General features: G+C 46.2%; 1 long non-coding RNA gene across 1 annotated transcript in view; it reads right to left on the bottom strand.

Moving 5' to 3' along the window:
* The window catches only part of LOC122552415 (uncharacterized), a 93,274-nt gene that overhangs the window by 17,761 nt on the left and 58,554 nt on the right, over nt 1-16,959 (bottom strand). The window lies entirely within an intron of this gene.

Genomic DNA, 16,959 nt, shown 5'->3' with positions numbered 1-16,959 from the left:
GAGAGAAAGTGAGGACTGCAGATGCTGGAGATCAGAGCGGAAAACTGTGGGGCTGGAAAAGCACAGCAGGTCAGGCAGCATCCGAGGGGCAGGAGAGTTGACATTTCAGGCACAAGTCCTTCATCAGGAAAGTGGGGTGTAAGGGAGGGGAAGGGGTTGAGAAATAAATAGGAGGGTGGTGGAGCTGGGTGGTAGGTAGATTGGAAGGTGATAGGTAGATGCCAGTGGGGGGTGATGGTGATCGGTTGGAGGGGAGGGTGAAGTGGATAGGTGGTAGGACATCTGGAACCCCTATAACTATAAGGCATCAACATCAACTTCACCAATTTCCAAATCTCCCCTCGCCCAATCTCATCACAGATCCAACCATTGAACTTAGCACCGCCCTCTTGCACAGTCTTAATTGTCCATCTTCCTTCCCACCTATACACTCCACTATCCCCTCCGACATGTCACTATCACTCCCACCTACAACTTCCTATCGCCCTCCCAGTGACCCTTCCCCCAGCCCAACTTTACCCTCCTATTTACCTTTCAGCCCCCTTGTCCCCCCGCTACATTCGTGACGATGGGTTTATGCCTGATGTGTCGATTGTCCTGCTCTTCAGATGCTACCTGATCTGTTGTGCTTTTCCAGTGCCCCACTTCTCAACTTTTAGAGACTGAGCAGATTCCATATCTCACCAAATTATAACTTCTTGCCCTTCTCCCCCTGTTCTTTCTAAGTAAACTTCATCCATAGAGGCAGATTCTTTGTAGAGGTCAGGCACTGACTCCACATCCAGCCCCTTCCTCGGTTGTACACTCTCCTGCAGCTCATCGGCTCCACTTGGGGTCTCCTTTACCAGTTTCACTGATGCCACTGGCTGAACCTCTTCTACACATCTTTTTCCAAAGTGTCTTCCTTCAACGCCCAGCACTGTGTGTCCCAGCTTACTGCAGTGAAAATCTTTGAGGAGATAGTGAGGTCTGCAGATGCTGGAGATCAGAGCTGGAAATGTGTTGCTGGAAAAGCGCAGCAGGTCAGGCAGCATCCAGGGAAGAGGAGAATCGATGTTTCGGGTATAAGCCCTTCTTCAGGAATGAGGGAAGTTTGCCTATCAGGCTAAGATAAAAGGTATGGAGGAGGGACTTGGGGGAGAGGCGTCGGAAAAGTGATAGGTGGAAAGAGGTCAAGGTGAGGGTGATAGGTCAGATTGGGGTGGGGTCGGAGAGGTCGGGAAGAAGATTGCAGGTTAGGAAGGCGGTGCTGAATTCGATGGATTTGACTGAGACAGGGTGGGGGAGGGGAAATGAGGAAACTGGTGAAATCCGAGTTCATCCCTTGTGGTTGGAGGGTTCCTAGGCGGAAGATGAGACGTTCTTCCTCCAACCGTCGTTTTGTTGTGGTCTGACGATGGAGGAGTCCAAAGACCTGCATATCCTTGGTGGAGTGGGAGGGGGAATTGAAATGTTGAGCCACAGGGTGGTTGGGTTGGTTGGTCCGGGTGTCCCAGAGGTGTTCTCTGAAACGCTCCGCAAGTAGCCGGCCTGTCTCCCCAATATAGAGGAGGGCACATCGGGTGCAGAGGATGCAATAGATGATGTGTGTGGAGGTGCAGGTGAATCTCTGGCGGATATGGAAGTTTCCTTTGGGGCCTTGGAGGGAGGTGAGGGCGGAGGTGTGGGCGCAAGTCTTGCACTTCCTGCGGTTGCAGGGGAAGGTGCCGGGAGTGGAGGTTGGGTTGGTGGGGGGTGTGGATCTGACGAGGGAGTGGTCTTCACGGAATGCTGATAGGGGAGCGGAGGGAAATATATCCTTTGTGGTGGGGTCCGTTTGGAGGTGGCGGAAATGACGGTGGATGATGTGCTGTACATGGAGATTGGTGGGGTGGTAGGTGAGGACCAGTGGGGTTCTGTCCTGGTGGCGGTTGGAGGGGCGGGGCTCAAGGGCGGAGGAGCGGGATGTGGAAGAGATGCGGTGGAGGGCATCGTCGACCACGTCGGGGGGGAAATTGCGGTCCTTGAAGAAGGAGGCCATCTGGGTTGTGCGTTTTTGGAACTGGTCCTCCTGGGAGCAGATGCGGCGGAGTCGAAGGAATTGGGAGAATGGGATGGCGTTTTTACAGGGGGCAGGATGGGTGGAGGTGTAGTCCAGTTGGCTGTGGGAGTCGGTCGGTTTGTAGTAGATGTCCGTGTTGATTCGATCGCCTGAGATAGAAATAGAAAGGTCGAGGAAGGGGAGGGAGGAATCTGAGACTATCCAGGTGAATTTGAAGTCAGGGTGGAAGGTGTTGGTGAAGTGGATGAGCTGTTCAACCTCCTCGTGGGAGCACAAGGCGGCGCCAATACAGTCATCGATGTAGCGGAGGAAAAGTTGAGGGTGGGGCCAGTGTAGTTGCGGAAGATGGATTGTTCCACATATCCTACGAAGAGACAGGCATAGCTGGGGCCCATGAGGGTGCCCATGGCTACTCCTTTCGTTTGGAGGAAGTGGGAGGATTGGAAAGAGAAGTTGTTCAGGGTGAGGACCAGTTCAGTCAGTCGAAGGAGGGTGTCAGTGGAAGGGTACTGGTCGGTACGGCGGGAAAGAAAGAAGCAGAGGGCTTTGAGTCCTTCGTGATGGGGGATGGACGTGTACAGGGACTGGATGTCCATGGTGAAAATAAGGCGTTGGGGACCGGGGAAGCGAAAATCATGGAGCAGGTGGAGGGCGTGGGTGGTGTCCCGAACGTAGGTGGGGAGTTCTTGGACTAAGGGGGACAGGACGGTGTCAAGGTATGCGGAGATGAGTTCGGTGGGGCAGGAGCAGGCGGAAACAATGGGTCGGCCGGGGCAGTCAGGTTTGTGGATTTTGGGCAGGAGGTAGAAGCGGGCGTTGTGGGGTTGTCGGACTATGAGGTTGGAGGCAGTGAATGGGAGAGCTCCCGAGGTGATGAGGTTGTGGACGGTCTGGGAGATGATGGTTTGGTGGTGGGGGGGTGGGGTCATGGTCAAGGGGACAGTAGGAGGAGGTATCTGCGAGCTGGCGTTTGGCCTCAGCGTTGTAGAGGTCGGTGCGCCAAATTCCTACTGTGCCTCCCTTGTCTGCTGGTTTGATAGTGATGTTGGGGTTGCAATGGAGGGAGTGGAGGGCTGCGCGTTCCGAGGGTGAGAGGTTGGAGTGGGTGAGAGTGGTGGGGGAGTTCAGGTGGCGGTTAATATCGCGACGGCAGTTGGCTATGAAGAGGTCGAGGGCAGGCAGGAGGCGAGCACGGGGTGTCCAAGTGGATGGGGTGTGTTGGAGGCGTGAGAAGGGGTCGTCAGAGGGGTGGGCGAGAGTCTTGGTTAAAGAAGTAGGCACGGAGGCGAAGGCAGTGGAAGAATTGTTCGATGTCACGCCGCGTGTTGAACTCATTAATCCGGGAGCGTCGGGGAATGAAGGTGAGGCCTCTGTTGAGGACTGATCTTTCATCCTCAGAGAGGGGTAGGTCTGGAGGGATAGTGAAAACACGGCAGGGCTGGGAGCTCGGACCTGGTGTGGGGCTGGAGCTGGGCGTGGGGGCGGGGTTAGGTCTGGGGGCGGGGACGGGGATCGGCGTGGTGGCGGGGTTGGGCGTGGTGATGGCGATAGGCGAAGGGGCGGGGTTAGACGTGGTGACGGAAATAGGCGTGGGGCGGGGTTAGGCATGCAGTCGGATATCGGCGAAGGGGCGGGGTTAGGCGTGGTGACGGAACTCGCCGGGGGGGCGGGGTTAGGCTTGGAGATCGGCGTGGGGGCGGAGACACATGCGGCGTTGTGGGCGTGTAGGTTAGTGACGTCAGTGGGGGCGGAAGTGGCTGCGGCGACCACAGAGACAGAGTTATTCCCCATAGCCGCGGAGGTCGCGAATCTGCCGGCGATTGTCTTCATGGCGATCGCGGAGGCGGTTGTCTGGGCGGCGATCGCGGAGGCGGTTGTTTGGGCGGCGAACGCGGAGGCTGCGAGGTCGGTGGGGGCGAAAGTGACGTCATCATCGTCGTCGTCGGCAGCTGTGCCGCCGGCGATGTAGCGGCCGCGTGTGTAATGGCGCCAGACTGATTTCGGAGGCCGATGGAAGATTCTGGAACAGTTGAGGAATCTGGAGTGTGGGGGTAAGTACATGAAAGTTTTTGGTACTTACTGTCTTTAACTTCCGATATGGCCAGGAAGAACTGTTTGTTTAGTTTATGGATCCTCCTGTGGATGAAGAACAGTAGAGGTCCTTTGCAGGTCTGTGAGAGTGTTGTCCTGAGCTGGGGTAAACAATTTTTCCCAGTGCCCTTCTTAAACAATCAGCATTGTAATTTTATTTGATCCACTCCCTTATAATGAGAACACCTGAGGCCTTTCACCATCTTTCAACTCCCTTGGGCTTCTTTTTCACCTGTGGAAAGGTATTGCCAGTGTGCTTTACTCTTTATTTTGTCGTGTCGGATCTCCCCTTCTCCCAATTTCTATCCTTTACAGGATGAAAATACTACCAAAAGCTAAATTTCATCTAATGCACCAATGCATATTTACCTGCCATTTCTGCCGCACTTCTCACTTGTTGAACTTCTGTTCATCACGTGAATTCTTACCGTCTCGGGAAGTGAGTCTTTAAACTCCTCCAGCAGAATAATCTTCTTTCGAGCCTCACAGGTCTTCGACATTTTTAAGGCCTATACCCATCTATCAAAATGACTGGTTAACTCTTTCATACGCAACATAAGTCTGACCTGGTTCCATCTCTATATTTCTGAACCGCTGTCTATATGCTTCTAGTACCAATGCGCAACCACTCAAAATAGCCAGTTTAACATCTACATAATCTCTTGACCCTTCATCTGACAGCGCTGCACATACCTCACGAGCTGTGCCCACCAGCTTAGTCTGAAGGAGCATTACCCACAAGTTCACTGGACACGCCATCTGCGGAGCCTTTTGTTTCAAATGAAATAAAAACAGATTTTGACATTTTTCTCACCGAAATATGGTAATGTACTAACATAGCAGAATACATCCCTATGTTCTCCCTTCATCTCTACCCAATTAAATTAACTTTCTTGTCTAATTCCGAACTTCTGAATTTCAAGTTCTCTCTCTTTTTCCTCTCCTTCCCTTTCTCTTTGTTCTCTCTCTGTTTCCGTCCCTTTTTTCATCTTCTAACTCCAGTTGCCATATTTGCAATTTAAGTTTTTTCTAACTCGACTGCAGTTGCCTGTTTCTCTGACACACCAAAGTGCTTGACCAACTCCATTACAGTTTCAGCTTCCCTTTTCTCCCTGGTTAAACCCAATTCCAACCTATTTGCTAATTCTAAAAATATTCCTTCTTCTGTCGTTCTAAACTTCCTTGGCAAATTTGGGAACCTCTTTAATAATGTTAAAAGCCATTTCCCTCCCTTTTAATTTAACCAACCACAAGTGAAAAAAAGTAAATGAATTTTCCCACCGGTTTTATTTGAAGATTTAGATCTCTAATTGCCATGTGCTGATATTTGCTGGGACCTTTTGTACCCCAAATCTGTCCAACTTCCACACGGCAAGGCCCCAAACTGTTATTACATCAATGTCGAATCCCTCTGTTCATTAATACAACACAGCCAGAAAAGCTCACCTCATATCATAATCTGTTAAAACATGAGTGGCAGAGATTTCCTAAATTCCATTAATAAATGAAAAATGACAATTTATATATTTGCAAGTTGACTCGCTGAAGCGCTGGTGGTATGTCCCGCCTCTCTATTTATAGCTCTTGGTTTCTTAATGTGAGTGATGTCATTTCTAGTTCTTTTTGTTACAAGAGAATGTAGATAGGATCTAAATTGATGTGTTTATTGATGGACTTCTGGTTAGAATACTATTTCTCTAAGAAGGTCCTTGCGTGTCTTAGTATGCGTGTGTGTTGCCCCAGTCAAAGTGTTTTGCCCTTCTTTCTCTGTATGTAATGCACATAGTGATAGTGGATCGTGTCTTTTGATGGCCAGTTGGTGTTCATGTATCCTGGAAGCACAACAGCACCATTACAATGGTGGAAAAGTGTTTTTTATACACTGTTTAAACTATGCATGTGCAGATAAGTAATATTTTCCATATGTGCACAATATTCTAAATGAACAACGGGGACACAGTTAACGAAAAATGATGCATATGATGTATAAAATTTATAAAAAAACATTAAAACATTATTTGATGCTCATCTAAAGTGATATATTTGTTCCCCTTCTCTCAACTTTCCCTCCCTTTCTGGAATTCTCTACTCTAATCACTCATTCTTATTAGGTTGTGTGTTTTAAAAAATATATTCTTGTTTCTGGTGTCCCAACATATTTCAGTTAATCCCCTTTCTACCAGGAATTAAATATACTGGCCAGCTGTGTTATTTCCAAATTTTAGTGTCTGTCATATTATTGGAGGTAAATGTACTGGCATCAGACCCAGCATTTGAACTTATTACTCTGTTGTACATGCACTATACAAAGGACTGCAGCACACAGGAATTGCCAAAATATTGAGGAAAGTACATCTACTTCTTTCAATAATCTAGTTTTCTCATTTTTCACATTTCCTCATCTATATTCTCTCTCTCTCTTTCTCTCCTTGTAGCTAGTTAAGAAATTTACCAATTATTCTTCGCGTGCCTTCTCTCAAAACTCATTCTTTCGGTTTATATCTATTGCTCTCTTCTCAATTTAATGTGATTATAAGTGAGCAATGTCATTTCAAAGACATGCGGGAGGAGCTGTCCAGAGTTGATTGGAAGGGCAGTCGAGCAGGAAAGACCAGGGAGCAGCAAAGGCAGGAATCTCTGTGGAAAATTTGGAGGATATCAGAAATTCATCCCAAAGGAGATTAAACATACTCATGGGAGGACAAGGCAGCCATAAGTGATAAGGTATCAAACCTAAATAGGAAACATACAGAGTGGTGAAGATTATTGGGAATCCAGAGAATTTATTGGCTCTGAAACTACATCAGATTGGCATCACTGACACCACAGAGCGCTTAATCATGGTCAGGGCGAGAAACAGAGGGAAAGATATTCATATTAAACACAGAAGATGTATTACTCAAGGGAAAATTACTCAGATGAATTAAACAATTGAATTAAAATCAGTTAATTGGTTTTGCAGTGTCAGATTGGAAGCATGACCCGGGGAGAGACCCTCAACAGAATGAGGGTATGAAAATGGAAGTATTTTCACATTAGAAAACCAGAGTAGGTCACTACGTACATGACTGATGGTCGAATGGGTCTTGTTGTGAACGAAGGGACAGACAGCAGAATTGCATTGCAGATATTGCAGCTCAAAACTGCGTATTCATGTAGTGCTGTAGAACATAGCAGCAGGAGAAGCAGACCTGAATTTCGCCACAACCTGTAACGTTTTACCCGGGATAATCTCCTCAGTCTGCCATTACCATCAACACGATATATGGCTCAGTGACGAGTGTGGGTGAACGTGTCAGGGTCAGAACCACGTGAACCTAAACCTAATGCTAACGCATTAAAGTTACCACACTTGACCAACATATGTGATCGAAGCTCTGCACTCCTGCCACATTGAGTTATAAATGGTGATGGACGATTAAACAAATGACTGGAGGAAAGGGATCCAAAAATATCCCCATCCTAAATAATTGAACAGTCCTGTACATCAGTGTAAAAGACCAGGATGTGGTTTCTGCACCATCCTCAGCCAGAAGTGTGGAATCGATGATCCATCGCACCCTCACCATGATGCCACAGAATCAGTTTTGCCAGTCTTCAACCAATTCGCTTTACTGCTTGTGACATGAAGAAACAGCTGAACACAGTAGATATGACAAAGGCAATGGACCCTGACATCAGTCTTGCAATAGGATTGAAGACTTCTGCTGCACAACAAGCCGTGTCCCTGGCAAGCTGTTTCATTCCAGCTCCAACTCTGACATCTCCCTGGCAATGTGGATAATTACTCAACTATGTCCAGTCCCCTAAGAGGAGAATAAGTACATTCTGACCATTTACCACCCCTTCAGTCCTATCACGCCAGTCAAATTGGTGGGAGATATTTTTGACAGAGCTGTCAAGCAGCACAGAAATAACCTGCTCAGTGTGGTTTCCGATAGGTCCCCATGTGCAGATGGTGCTGTTGTGGAAATGTCACTGGATTACTAACCTAGACCAGGCTAATGCTATGGAAATCATACACAATGACAAGATATTAAGATGCAAAATCTGGTGTCAGAAATAGTGCCCTTGAAGCCAATGTTGATTGTACACAACAATTTATTTCCCCAATGTACTTTCAGGAAGTGAATCTCCCGTGCTTTCCTTGTCTGGCCTAAATGTAACTCCAGACACACAGACATGTGATAAACTTTTCAATGGTCTCTGAATTGGCCAAGCAAGACACTCTATTGTAACAAACTGCTCCGAGGTCTTAAAGGATAAACCCGGACAGGACACCCAGCCCCTGCCTCAGTAAGGGTAAAGGAACGGAAAACACAGTCCTGTCGAATACAGAGACCTCCTTCCTAACACCTGAGAGCTTGTGACAGCATTTACAGAGTTTTCCCTCAGACTGCACAGAAACATCACGAATGAAGTAGGCTATACAACACATTGAGCCTTCCTCAAAGTCGTTCATATTCAAACATCTCCACAATGCACTTATCCCACACAATGAATTTATCTGTTAATGTGATTAACCGAGGGAAGCGGTAAAATAGGAAGTGCAGCTGTCCCTTTGGTCCAACAGGTTTGCTCCCCAATTCAATATAATGATGGTTGGCCTTTTATTTCCACACCGTACTACTGCTCTCCCACTATCCCTTTCCTGTCTCTAAATCCGTATTTATATTCAATGTCATGGTTCGAGTGTATTCCCCAAGTTCACCAGTCTCTGAGGGCAGACATTTATTGTCATCTCAATGCAGAATGGCCTGTCTGTACCTAATACTGTGGCCCCTTCTTTTCCACACTACAGCCGGGGGAATTATCATCCCTGTTTCCAATCTGTCTCACCCTGTCAGAGTTTTATACATCTCACAGAGATCTCCACCCATTTTCCTAAACCCAATGGAATACAGGCCCAGTCGCCCCAAACACTGCTCCCACAAGAAGCCTGTCATTCTAGAGATCGGTCTGGTCATCTTTTGCTGCTCTGCCTCAATGTCAGGTTTGTCCTTTGTTCGGTGCAGAGACCAAAACTGCACACAACACTGCAAAATGTTCGAGATGGGGTCTCACTTAGGCCCTGTACAGCTGCAGTAAGACACTCTTATCCTGGACTCAAATCCCCCTGAAATGAAGGTCAGCACATCATTTATCTTCCTAACTGCTTTATTTTCTTCAATATTTATTTCAGTGACTGGTGTACAAGGAGATACAGATCATTTTCAATGTTACAGCTCCCTACTTGGGGCGGGGGTGGGTCTATATACACTGGGCAGCGTGCCAATGCCATTCCCAGTATTGACTTCCAGGTTCAGAACTGACTGCGCTGCAGGGGCCTCGGAGGGCTGCGCAGAAGGAAACAATAAAATGGAGCATGCGTCCCTTTGTAGATCAACATGTTTCATACAATCCCTTTTCAAATGATGGGCTTCCAGTCTATTGTTCCCACCAAAGGGCACAGCGTCACCTCTAACCACCTTGTTCTCCGTCTGCAATGTATTTGCCCATTCACTCCACTTGTCGTAATCACCTTGACGCTTTTTTCAAACGTCCTCACCCACTCACAATTCAACATCATTTAGTGCTGTCAGCAGATTGGGATATATTGTATTTGATTCCCGCAACCAAATGTTTAATGGGTATTGTGAACAGCTGAGGCCTGAGCACTGATCCCTATGATAACTTAGCAACCCTCCTCTGTTATTTTTGTTTTTAAAATGCTATTCCCTGATTCTGCTTGTGACTGACTGGGCCAGCATTTATTGCCTGTCCCTAGGTGCCCTTGAGAAAGTGGTGGCGACCTGCTTTGTTGAACCGCTGCAGTCCACTGTGGATTCAGTGATGGTAACACCATTGAATTGCAAGGGCCAGTTGGTAGATTGTATTTTAGTGGTGATGGTCAGGGTCTGGCATTTGTGTGGCCTGAATATTACTTGCCACTTGTCAGCCTGGATACTGTCCAGATCTTGTCGCATTTGGACATGTCCTGCTTCAGTATCTGAGGATCCATAAATGTTGCCGAACATGGTGCAATCATTGGAGAACATCCCCACTTCAGACCTTAAAATGGAGGGAAGGTCATTGATGAAACAGCCCTGTAGATGTTTGGGCCGAGGCCACTACTCGAGAGACTCCTACAGACTTGTCCTGGAGCTGAGTTGACTGACCTTTATCAACCATGACCATCTTCCCAAGTGTCAGTTATGATTCTAACCAGTGGGGAGTTTGCCCCTGATACCCATTGATTCCAGTTTTGCTAAGGCCCCTTGATGCCACACTTGGTTGAAGACAGCCTTGTTTTAAAAGACTGTCATTCTCACCGCACTTCTGGAATTCAGCTCTTTTGTCCATGTTTGAACCAAGGTAATGAAATCAGGAGCTGAGTGGCCCTGGTGGAGCCCAAACTGAGCCTCATTGACCAGGGTATTGCTGTGTAGATGCTGCTTGAAAGCACTGACACCTTCCATCCCTTTACTGACAGGTTGGTAATTGGCCGGATTGGATTTGTTCTGCTATTTCTGTATAGGAATACTTGGGTAATTTTCCACGTAATCGGGGACATGTTTTTGTAACGATATTGGAACAACTTAGTTAGGGCAGTGACAAGTTCTGCAGCACAAGTTTTCAGTACTATTGCCAGAATGTTGTCAGCATGTGTCTCCTTTGGAGTATCTCGTGTCTCCAACTGAATCTGGATATCGCGTGGACTGATCCAAATTGGCTGATGACTGGTAACTGAATTGCTGTGGAACACCAGAGGAGGCCGAGATGGATCATCCACTCAGCACTTCTGACTGAAGATAGTTGCGAATGCATGAACATTATGTTTTGCACTGAAGTGCTGGGCTCTTCCATCATTAAGGATGGGGATACTTGTGGAATCTCCTCCTCCAATGACGTGTTTAGTTGTCCACAACTATTCTCAACTAGAAGTGAAAGGACTGCAGAGATCTGAACCGTTGCTTGTGGGGATCACTTACCTCTGTCTATCACTTACTGCTGATGCTGTTTGGCACACACGTTGTCCTGGTTGGTGGCTTCACCTCGTTGTCAGGTATACCTGGTGCTGCCCCTTCCCTCCTGCACACTCCATTGAACCAAGGTTGATCCTCTGGTTTGATGCTAATTGTTGTGAGGGGGAATATGCCAGGCCATGAGGTTGTGCTGGAGGATAATTCTGCTGCTATTGCTGACCCACAGCACCTTATGGAAACCCAGATTTGAGCTGCTAGATCTGCTTGAAATCTGTCCCATTTAGCACGGTGATAGTGCCACCCAAAATGATGAATGTTATTCTCAATGTGAAGGTGGGAATTTATCTTCACAATGACTAGGCGGTGGTCACTCTTAACAACATTGTCATGGACAGATACTTCTGCAAATGGCAGATTAGTAAGGAAGTGGTTAAGTATGTATTTTCCTCTTTTGGTTCCTTCACCACTTGCCGTAGACCCAGTCTAGCAGTTATATCCTTTACGACCCGGCCAGCTCAATCAGTAAGCTGCAGCTTAGCTACTCTTATTGGTGGACGCTAAAAAAAACCCACCCAGAGTACATTTTGCGTACGTGCTCCCCTCAGTGCTTCCTCCAAATGTTGGTCAGCATGGAGGAGTACTGACTCATCAGTTGAGAGAGACTGGTACATGGTAATCAGCAGGAGGTTTCCTTTCCCACGTGTAAACTAACGCCATGAGTCATCATGGCATACGGAGGCACTGGTGATGACTCCCAGAGCAATTCCCTTCCAACTGTATCCCACTGTGCCGCCACTTCTTCCTGTGTCTGTCCTGCTGGTGAGATTGGAGATATCTGGGGAAGTTGATGGGGTGTCTGGGACATGTTAATACTCACAGAATCATACCTTTCATACAATGTCAGGCTATTGCTTCATGAATGTGTTTATTTCTATTCACTGTTTCCTGCCAGCTGTCCCATTCTAGAAACATGGTCATATATTCGCCCCAATCCACTAAGATTTAATTTTGTAAACTGGGCTTGGAGCTTTACGAATTTTGTTTCTGACAATGCAAATGTTTTACCTTCATTGCTTCTATTTCATTTATTTCTCAGTCTGCTTCTCAAACATAATTCCCATTTCATATATCCACATTAGTGTTGTCGATGACCATTACTTTCACTCCCAACATTTTCTCCAAAACTATGTACTTACTATGTTCTATGTTCCATGTACTATGTCATTTTCCACACCAGACTTCGTTTTCCTAGTATTGATAGAAAGATCTGTGAAGACAGAACTGAGGTAGTGGCTTCATTGTACTGACATTTCCCTGTCCCCCAATCTCTGGTTTCAGATTGTAAGGAAGCTGCAATTGTTTTCTCATACTTTTCACATTGACATAATTTGGCAAGCTATCACAGTTAACTCGTATAACTCTTGTGAATATACTCTTTAGAAACACATCAATTCCTGCCTTAGGCTGCTCAATGACTAACCTTGCACAGCCATACACTCACAGGAGTATATATACTGTCAGATATACAGCACGATGTACAGTAGACCCACTTTCCTACACCAGGCCCATAGCCTGGAATATTATGACACTTCCAATTGCTCGTCCAAGCACTTTTTAATGGCTGTGAGGATACCCGTGAGAACTCTCCTCTCAGGAATTATATTCCTGACCCCAACACCCTCTGGGTGAAAGATAACTATCTTTTAATCCTCACTAAACCTCAAACCCTTCACTTTAAAAGTGTGCTCCCTTGTTCTTGGCCCTCTGACTTAAATTAACTGCTGCTGTCTATCCACCCTGTCCATACTCCTCACCATCCTGTCCTTCTGAATCACATCCCCCGCAACCTCCTCTGCTCCAAACCAAACAAGCCGAGCTTACCTACCCACTCTCCACAACTGATATGTTCATTCCCAGGGAACATCCTGGTGAATATCCTCAGCACACCCTCCAGTACCATCACGTCCTTGCTGTAATGTGGCTCCCAGAATTACACACAGTACACCATCTTGGCCTAACTAAAGCCTTCAATAGCTGTTATAATCTACGCCCCAATTAATAATTGCTAAACCCAAGATCCACTTCTTAACTAACGTACTACCCTGTCCAGTCGCATACAGGGATGCGTGCAGAAGCACCCTCTGAGCTTCCCTTGTGTACTGCCATTCATTGAATCCTCCCTGTTTAGTTCCTTCTTCCAAAGTGTATCTCATTATAATTATTAGGTTTGCGTTCCATCCGCCATTGATCTGCCCATCTGACCAATCTATGTGTATCTTTTTGTAACATAAGACATTTCTCCTCACTACAAACCAACTAGACAAACACATACTTACCTATCACAACCCCCACCCCCATCACCCACCCCCCTCCATTCACATCTGGACCATTTATGAATACCACAAACAATAAGGGATACAGCACCAATCCCTGTGGTACACCAGGGACACTGGTCTCCAGTCACACAAATAGCCTTCTCTCACCACCCTATGACTCCTGCTACTGAGACAATTTTCGTTGTAACTTGTCAAGTTATCCTTGATTGCATTAGATTTTACTTTATTTTTCATTTCCCAATGTGGAACTTTGTCAAAGGCCTTGCTGCAAAACATATTAAGCGACCTCCTCGAACTAATTCACATACGGTAGGTGTGACTTCCCTCTGACAAAATTCTGATTATTATCCCTGCTTAAGCCTTGCCACACTGATTGGAGTTCAATTTTCTCCTTCCCTATTTTCTCCAGTAATTTCCCGAACAGTGATCTAATACTTGCTTGTCTATAGTTCCCGGTCTATCTCTTCCATCATTACTTTAAAGTGGAATCGTATTAGCTGTTCTCCAGTCCTCTGGCACCTCCCCTATGGTCAGATTCTAATTAAACTTTTCAGTCAGGGTCTTTCCTCCCTTGTCTCCAACAACAGCCTGTGAAACAACTCAGTCAGACCTGGCAATCAGTCCAATTTTCTACCAGCGAAAGCCTCCAATTCCTGCTCGCATTTTACATCAATCTGTTCTAGAGCTCCCCCCTCCATCTTCTCGAATTCTGTACCCGTCTCCTCCTTCTCCAAAGTAAAACAGGTGTGAAGCAGTCATGTCGCAATCTCTCAATGTTCTCCAGCTTCACGCAAAATTGCCCCCTAGGTTTCTAATGGACACGAACTGTTCACTGATTATTCTGTTCTACTTGTTGTCCGTGCAGAATATCATGGGATTCTCCCTAATCATGCCTGCGTGCACTTCTCCATGTCCCTCTGTTATTCAGTCCCCTCTAGGTTTCTAAGTTTCTAAGATTCACTACGATCACCTCTCATTATTTGAAATTCGAGGTCACAGGCTGAGTTTCCCAATCAGACAATCTTGCCATCTTAGGGATTAATCTGGAGAATGCCTTTTGCAGTTACTCTGTACTCAGTATCTTCTTTCTTAGATGGAGTCTGCACAACAGTACACAATACTCTCAGTTTTGTCTCAGCAACACGCTATGCAACGGGTGCACGTCATCTTCTATATTCCAATTACATTCACATGAATGTAAAAATAACTTTTACTGTCCCATCTGCACAATATATTTCGCTTTAACTTTTCTGATGATGTTAGTTCTTAAAAAATGCTCCTGAATATCCAACTGGACATTATGCATTGGTTCCTCAGTGCTAATGTCGACAAGAATTATCTTCAAACCATTCCAAAAAAATGTTTGCAACTTTTGGTTTTCCTTTCATCGATGCATTATCACACTCCCCAGTTTTCCCATTACCTTCTATATATCTAGTAGCATGTTCTTTGAAATCGAGTCCAACAGACACCCGACTGCGGATGACAAGGTACTGGTCTGTAGTTCACCACTATCCATCTTCATCCTTACTTAAACTAGCGGATAATATTTATAATGTCCCTTATCCCGATTGGCTACCTGGCTTTCGGGAATGTGTTAGAAAATATTGTGAAAATCCGTAATCCAAACAATATGACTATTACTTCTTCCACTGAAATGTATGTATGAAGTAAACCTGGTCTGTCAGATTTATCAACACTCAATCTAGCTGTCCTTTCAAATATGACCTCATCACAGATATGAATGATCTTAGACTTTACTTACACAAGTCCATTGGTCACTTGGTATTTCTGGGAGAATTTCTGGATATAATTCTTCCATGAAGACAGGCACAAAGAAACTCTTTCTGTTCCCTGTAATGTCTCTGTTCTCTACAATAAATTATCCTGTCCGCACACTCACTGTTCCACACTTGACCTTGTTTATATTGCTGTTTCATACATTGATGAGAAAGTGAGGTCTGCAGATGCTGGAGATCAAAGTTGAAACTTTATTGCTGGAACAGCACAGCAGGTCAGGCAGTATCCAGGGAACAGGAGACTTGACGTTTCGGGCACAGGCCCTTCATACATTGATAGAAGCTTTTAGCAGTTTTTACGTTGTTTTTTTGCTGGCATGCTTTTTCTTTTTTGGATTTTTTTCTCTGTTTCTTTGTCCTCCTTTGCTGTGTCCTAAATCACTCTGAATCCACTGGCTGACTACAATACTTGGCATTTTTCTAAGCTGCTTCCTTTGATCTAATAGGTAAATGTGGGGATGCAGGGAGGGGATTGTGAAAGTGAAAGGTCGAGAGGAGGGTCGAGTGGATCGCTGGAAAGGAAGATGGACATACATGAACATTCAAGAGGGCGGTGCTGAGTTGGAAAATTGGACTGGGATAAGGTGGGAGGAGGGGAAATGGGGAAACTGGCGAAATCCACATTGATCCCCTAAGGTTGGAGAGTCCGATGGCGTACGAAGAGGCGTACTTCCTCCCTGCATCAGGTGGTTAGGGTTTGGCGATGGAGGAGGCCCAGTACCTGCATGTCCTCTTTGGAGTGGGTGGGGGAGTTAAAGTGTTCAGCCACAAGGTGGTGAAGTTGGTTAGTGTAACTGTAGCAGAGCTGGTCTCTGAAACGATCCACAAATTGATGTTCTGTCTCGCCGACATTGAGGAGACCACATCGGGTTGAATGGATGCAGGAGATAAAACGTTCTGTCTCCCTTCATCACCGATCACTTTCAACCCCTCCTCTATCTACCTATCAAATTCCTGGCTACGTGCCCCCTAAACACACCCCACCCATTTATCTCTCAGTCCCTTGGCCCACAATCTTCATTCCTGATGAAGGGATTCTGCCCAAAACATCGATTCTCATGCTACGTATATGTTGGCTGACCGGCTGTGCTTTTCTAGCACCACATGATTTCGACTCTGATCTCCAACATCTGCAGTCTCCACCTTCTCCTCGCACCTTCATGGCTTGCCTGACTCAGATTCATAACCGTTACTTCAAATAGCAAACAGCATAAAAGAAAACCAATAGAGGCAGCACCGTGACTCATTTTCTAGCACTGCCTCCCTCACAATAACAGGGACCCCTGTTTAATTCCAGCCACGGGCGACGGTCTGTGTAGAGTTTGGACATTCTCCCCGCCTCTGTGAGGGTTTCCTCCGGGTGCTCCAGTTTCCTCCCACAGTCCAAAGATGTGCAGGCCAGGTGAATTGGTCATTCTAAACTGCCCATAGCGGTAGGTGCATTACTCAGAGGGAAACCGATCTGCGTGGATTTCTCTTTGGAGGGTTGATGTAGACTTGCTGGTCCGAAGGGCCTGTTTCCATTAGGTGGGGAATCGAATCTCAAATAAAAAGTTGCGGTCACTGTTCCCAAAAGGTCCTTTACAGCAAAGTTTTCAATTAGCTCTTCTGATCATCCAACACCTATTCCTAAATAACCTGATCTCGAACTCGGTGCTCGAAATAATGTTAATGCATTCCATCTCACACGTGCTCATGAAATCCATTTTTCCCAGCATTAGCATTCA

Source organism: Chiloscyllium plagiosum, unplaced genomic scaffold, assembly GCF_037043375.1.
Source record: "Chiloscyllium plagiosum isolate Xiang-an unplaced genomic scaffold, Cpla_swu_hap1 HiC_scaffold_13, whole genome shotgun sequence".
NCBI classification, from domain to species: Eukaryota; Metazoa; Chordata; class Chondrichthyes; order Orectolobiformes; family Hemiscylliidae; genus Chiloscyllium; species Chiloscyllium plagiosum.
Note: the sequence above shows the minus strand (reverse complement) of the source record. Positions and strands in the feature narration are given on the sequence as shown.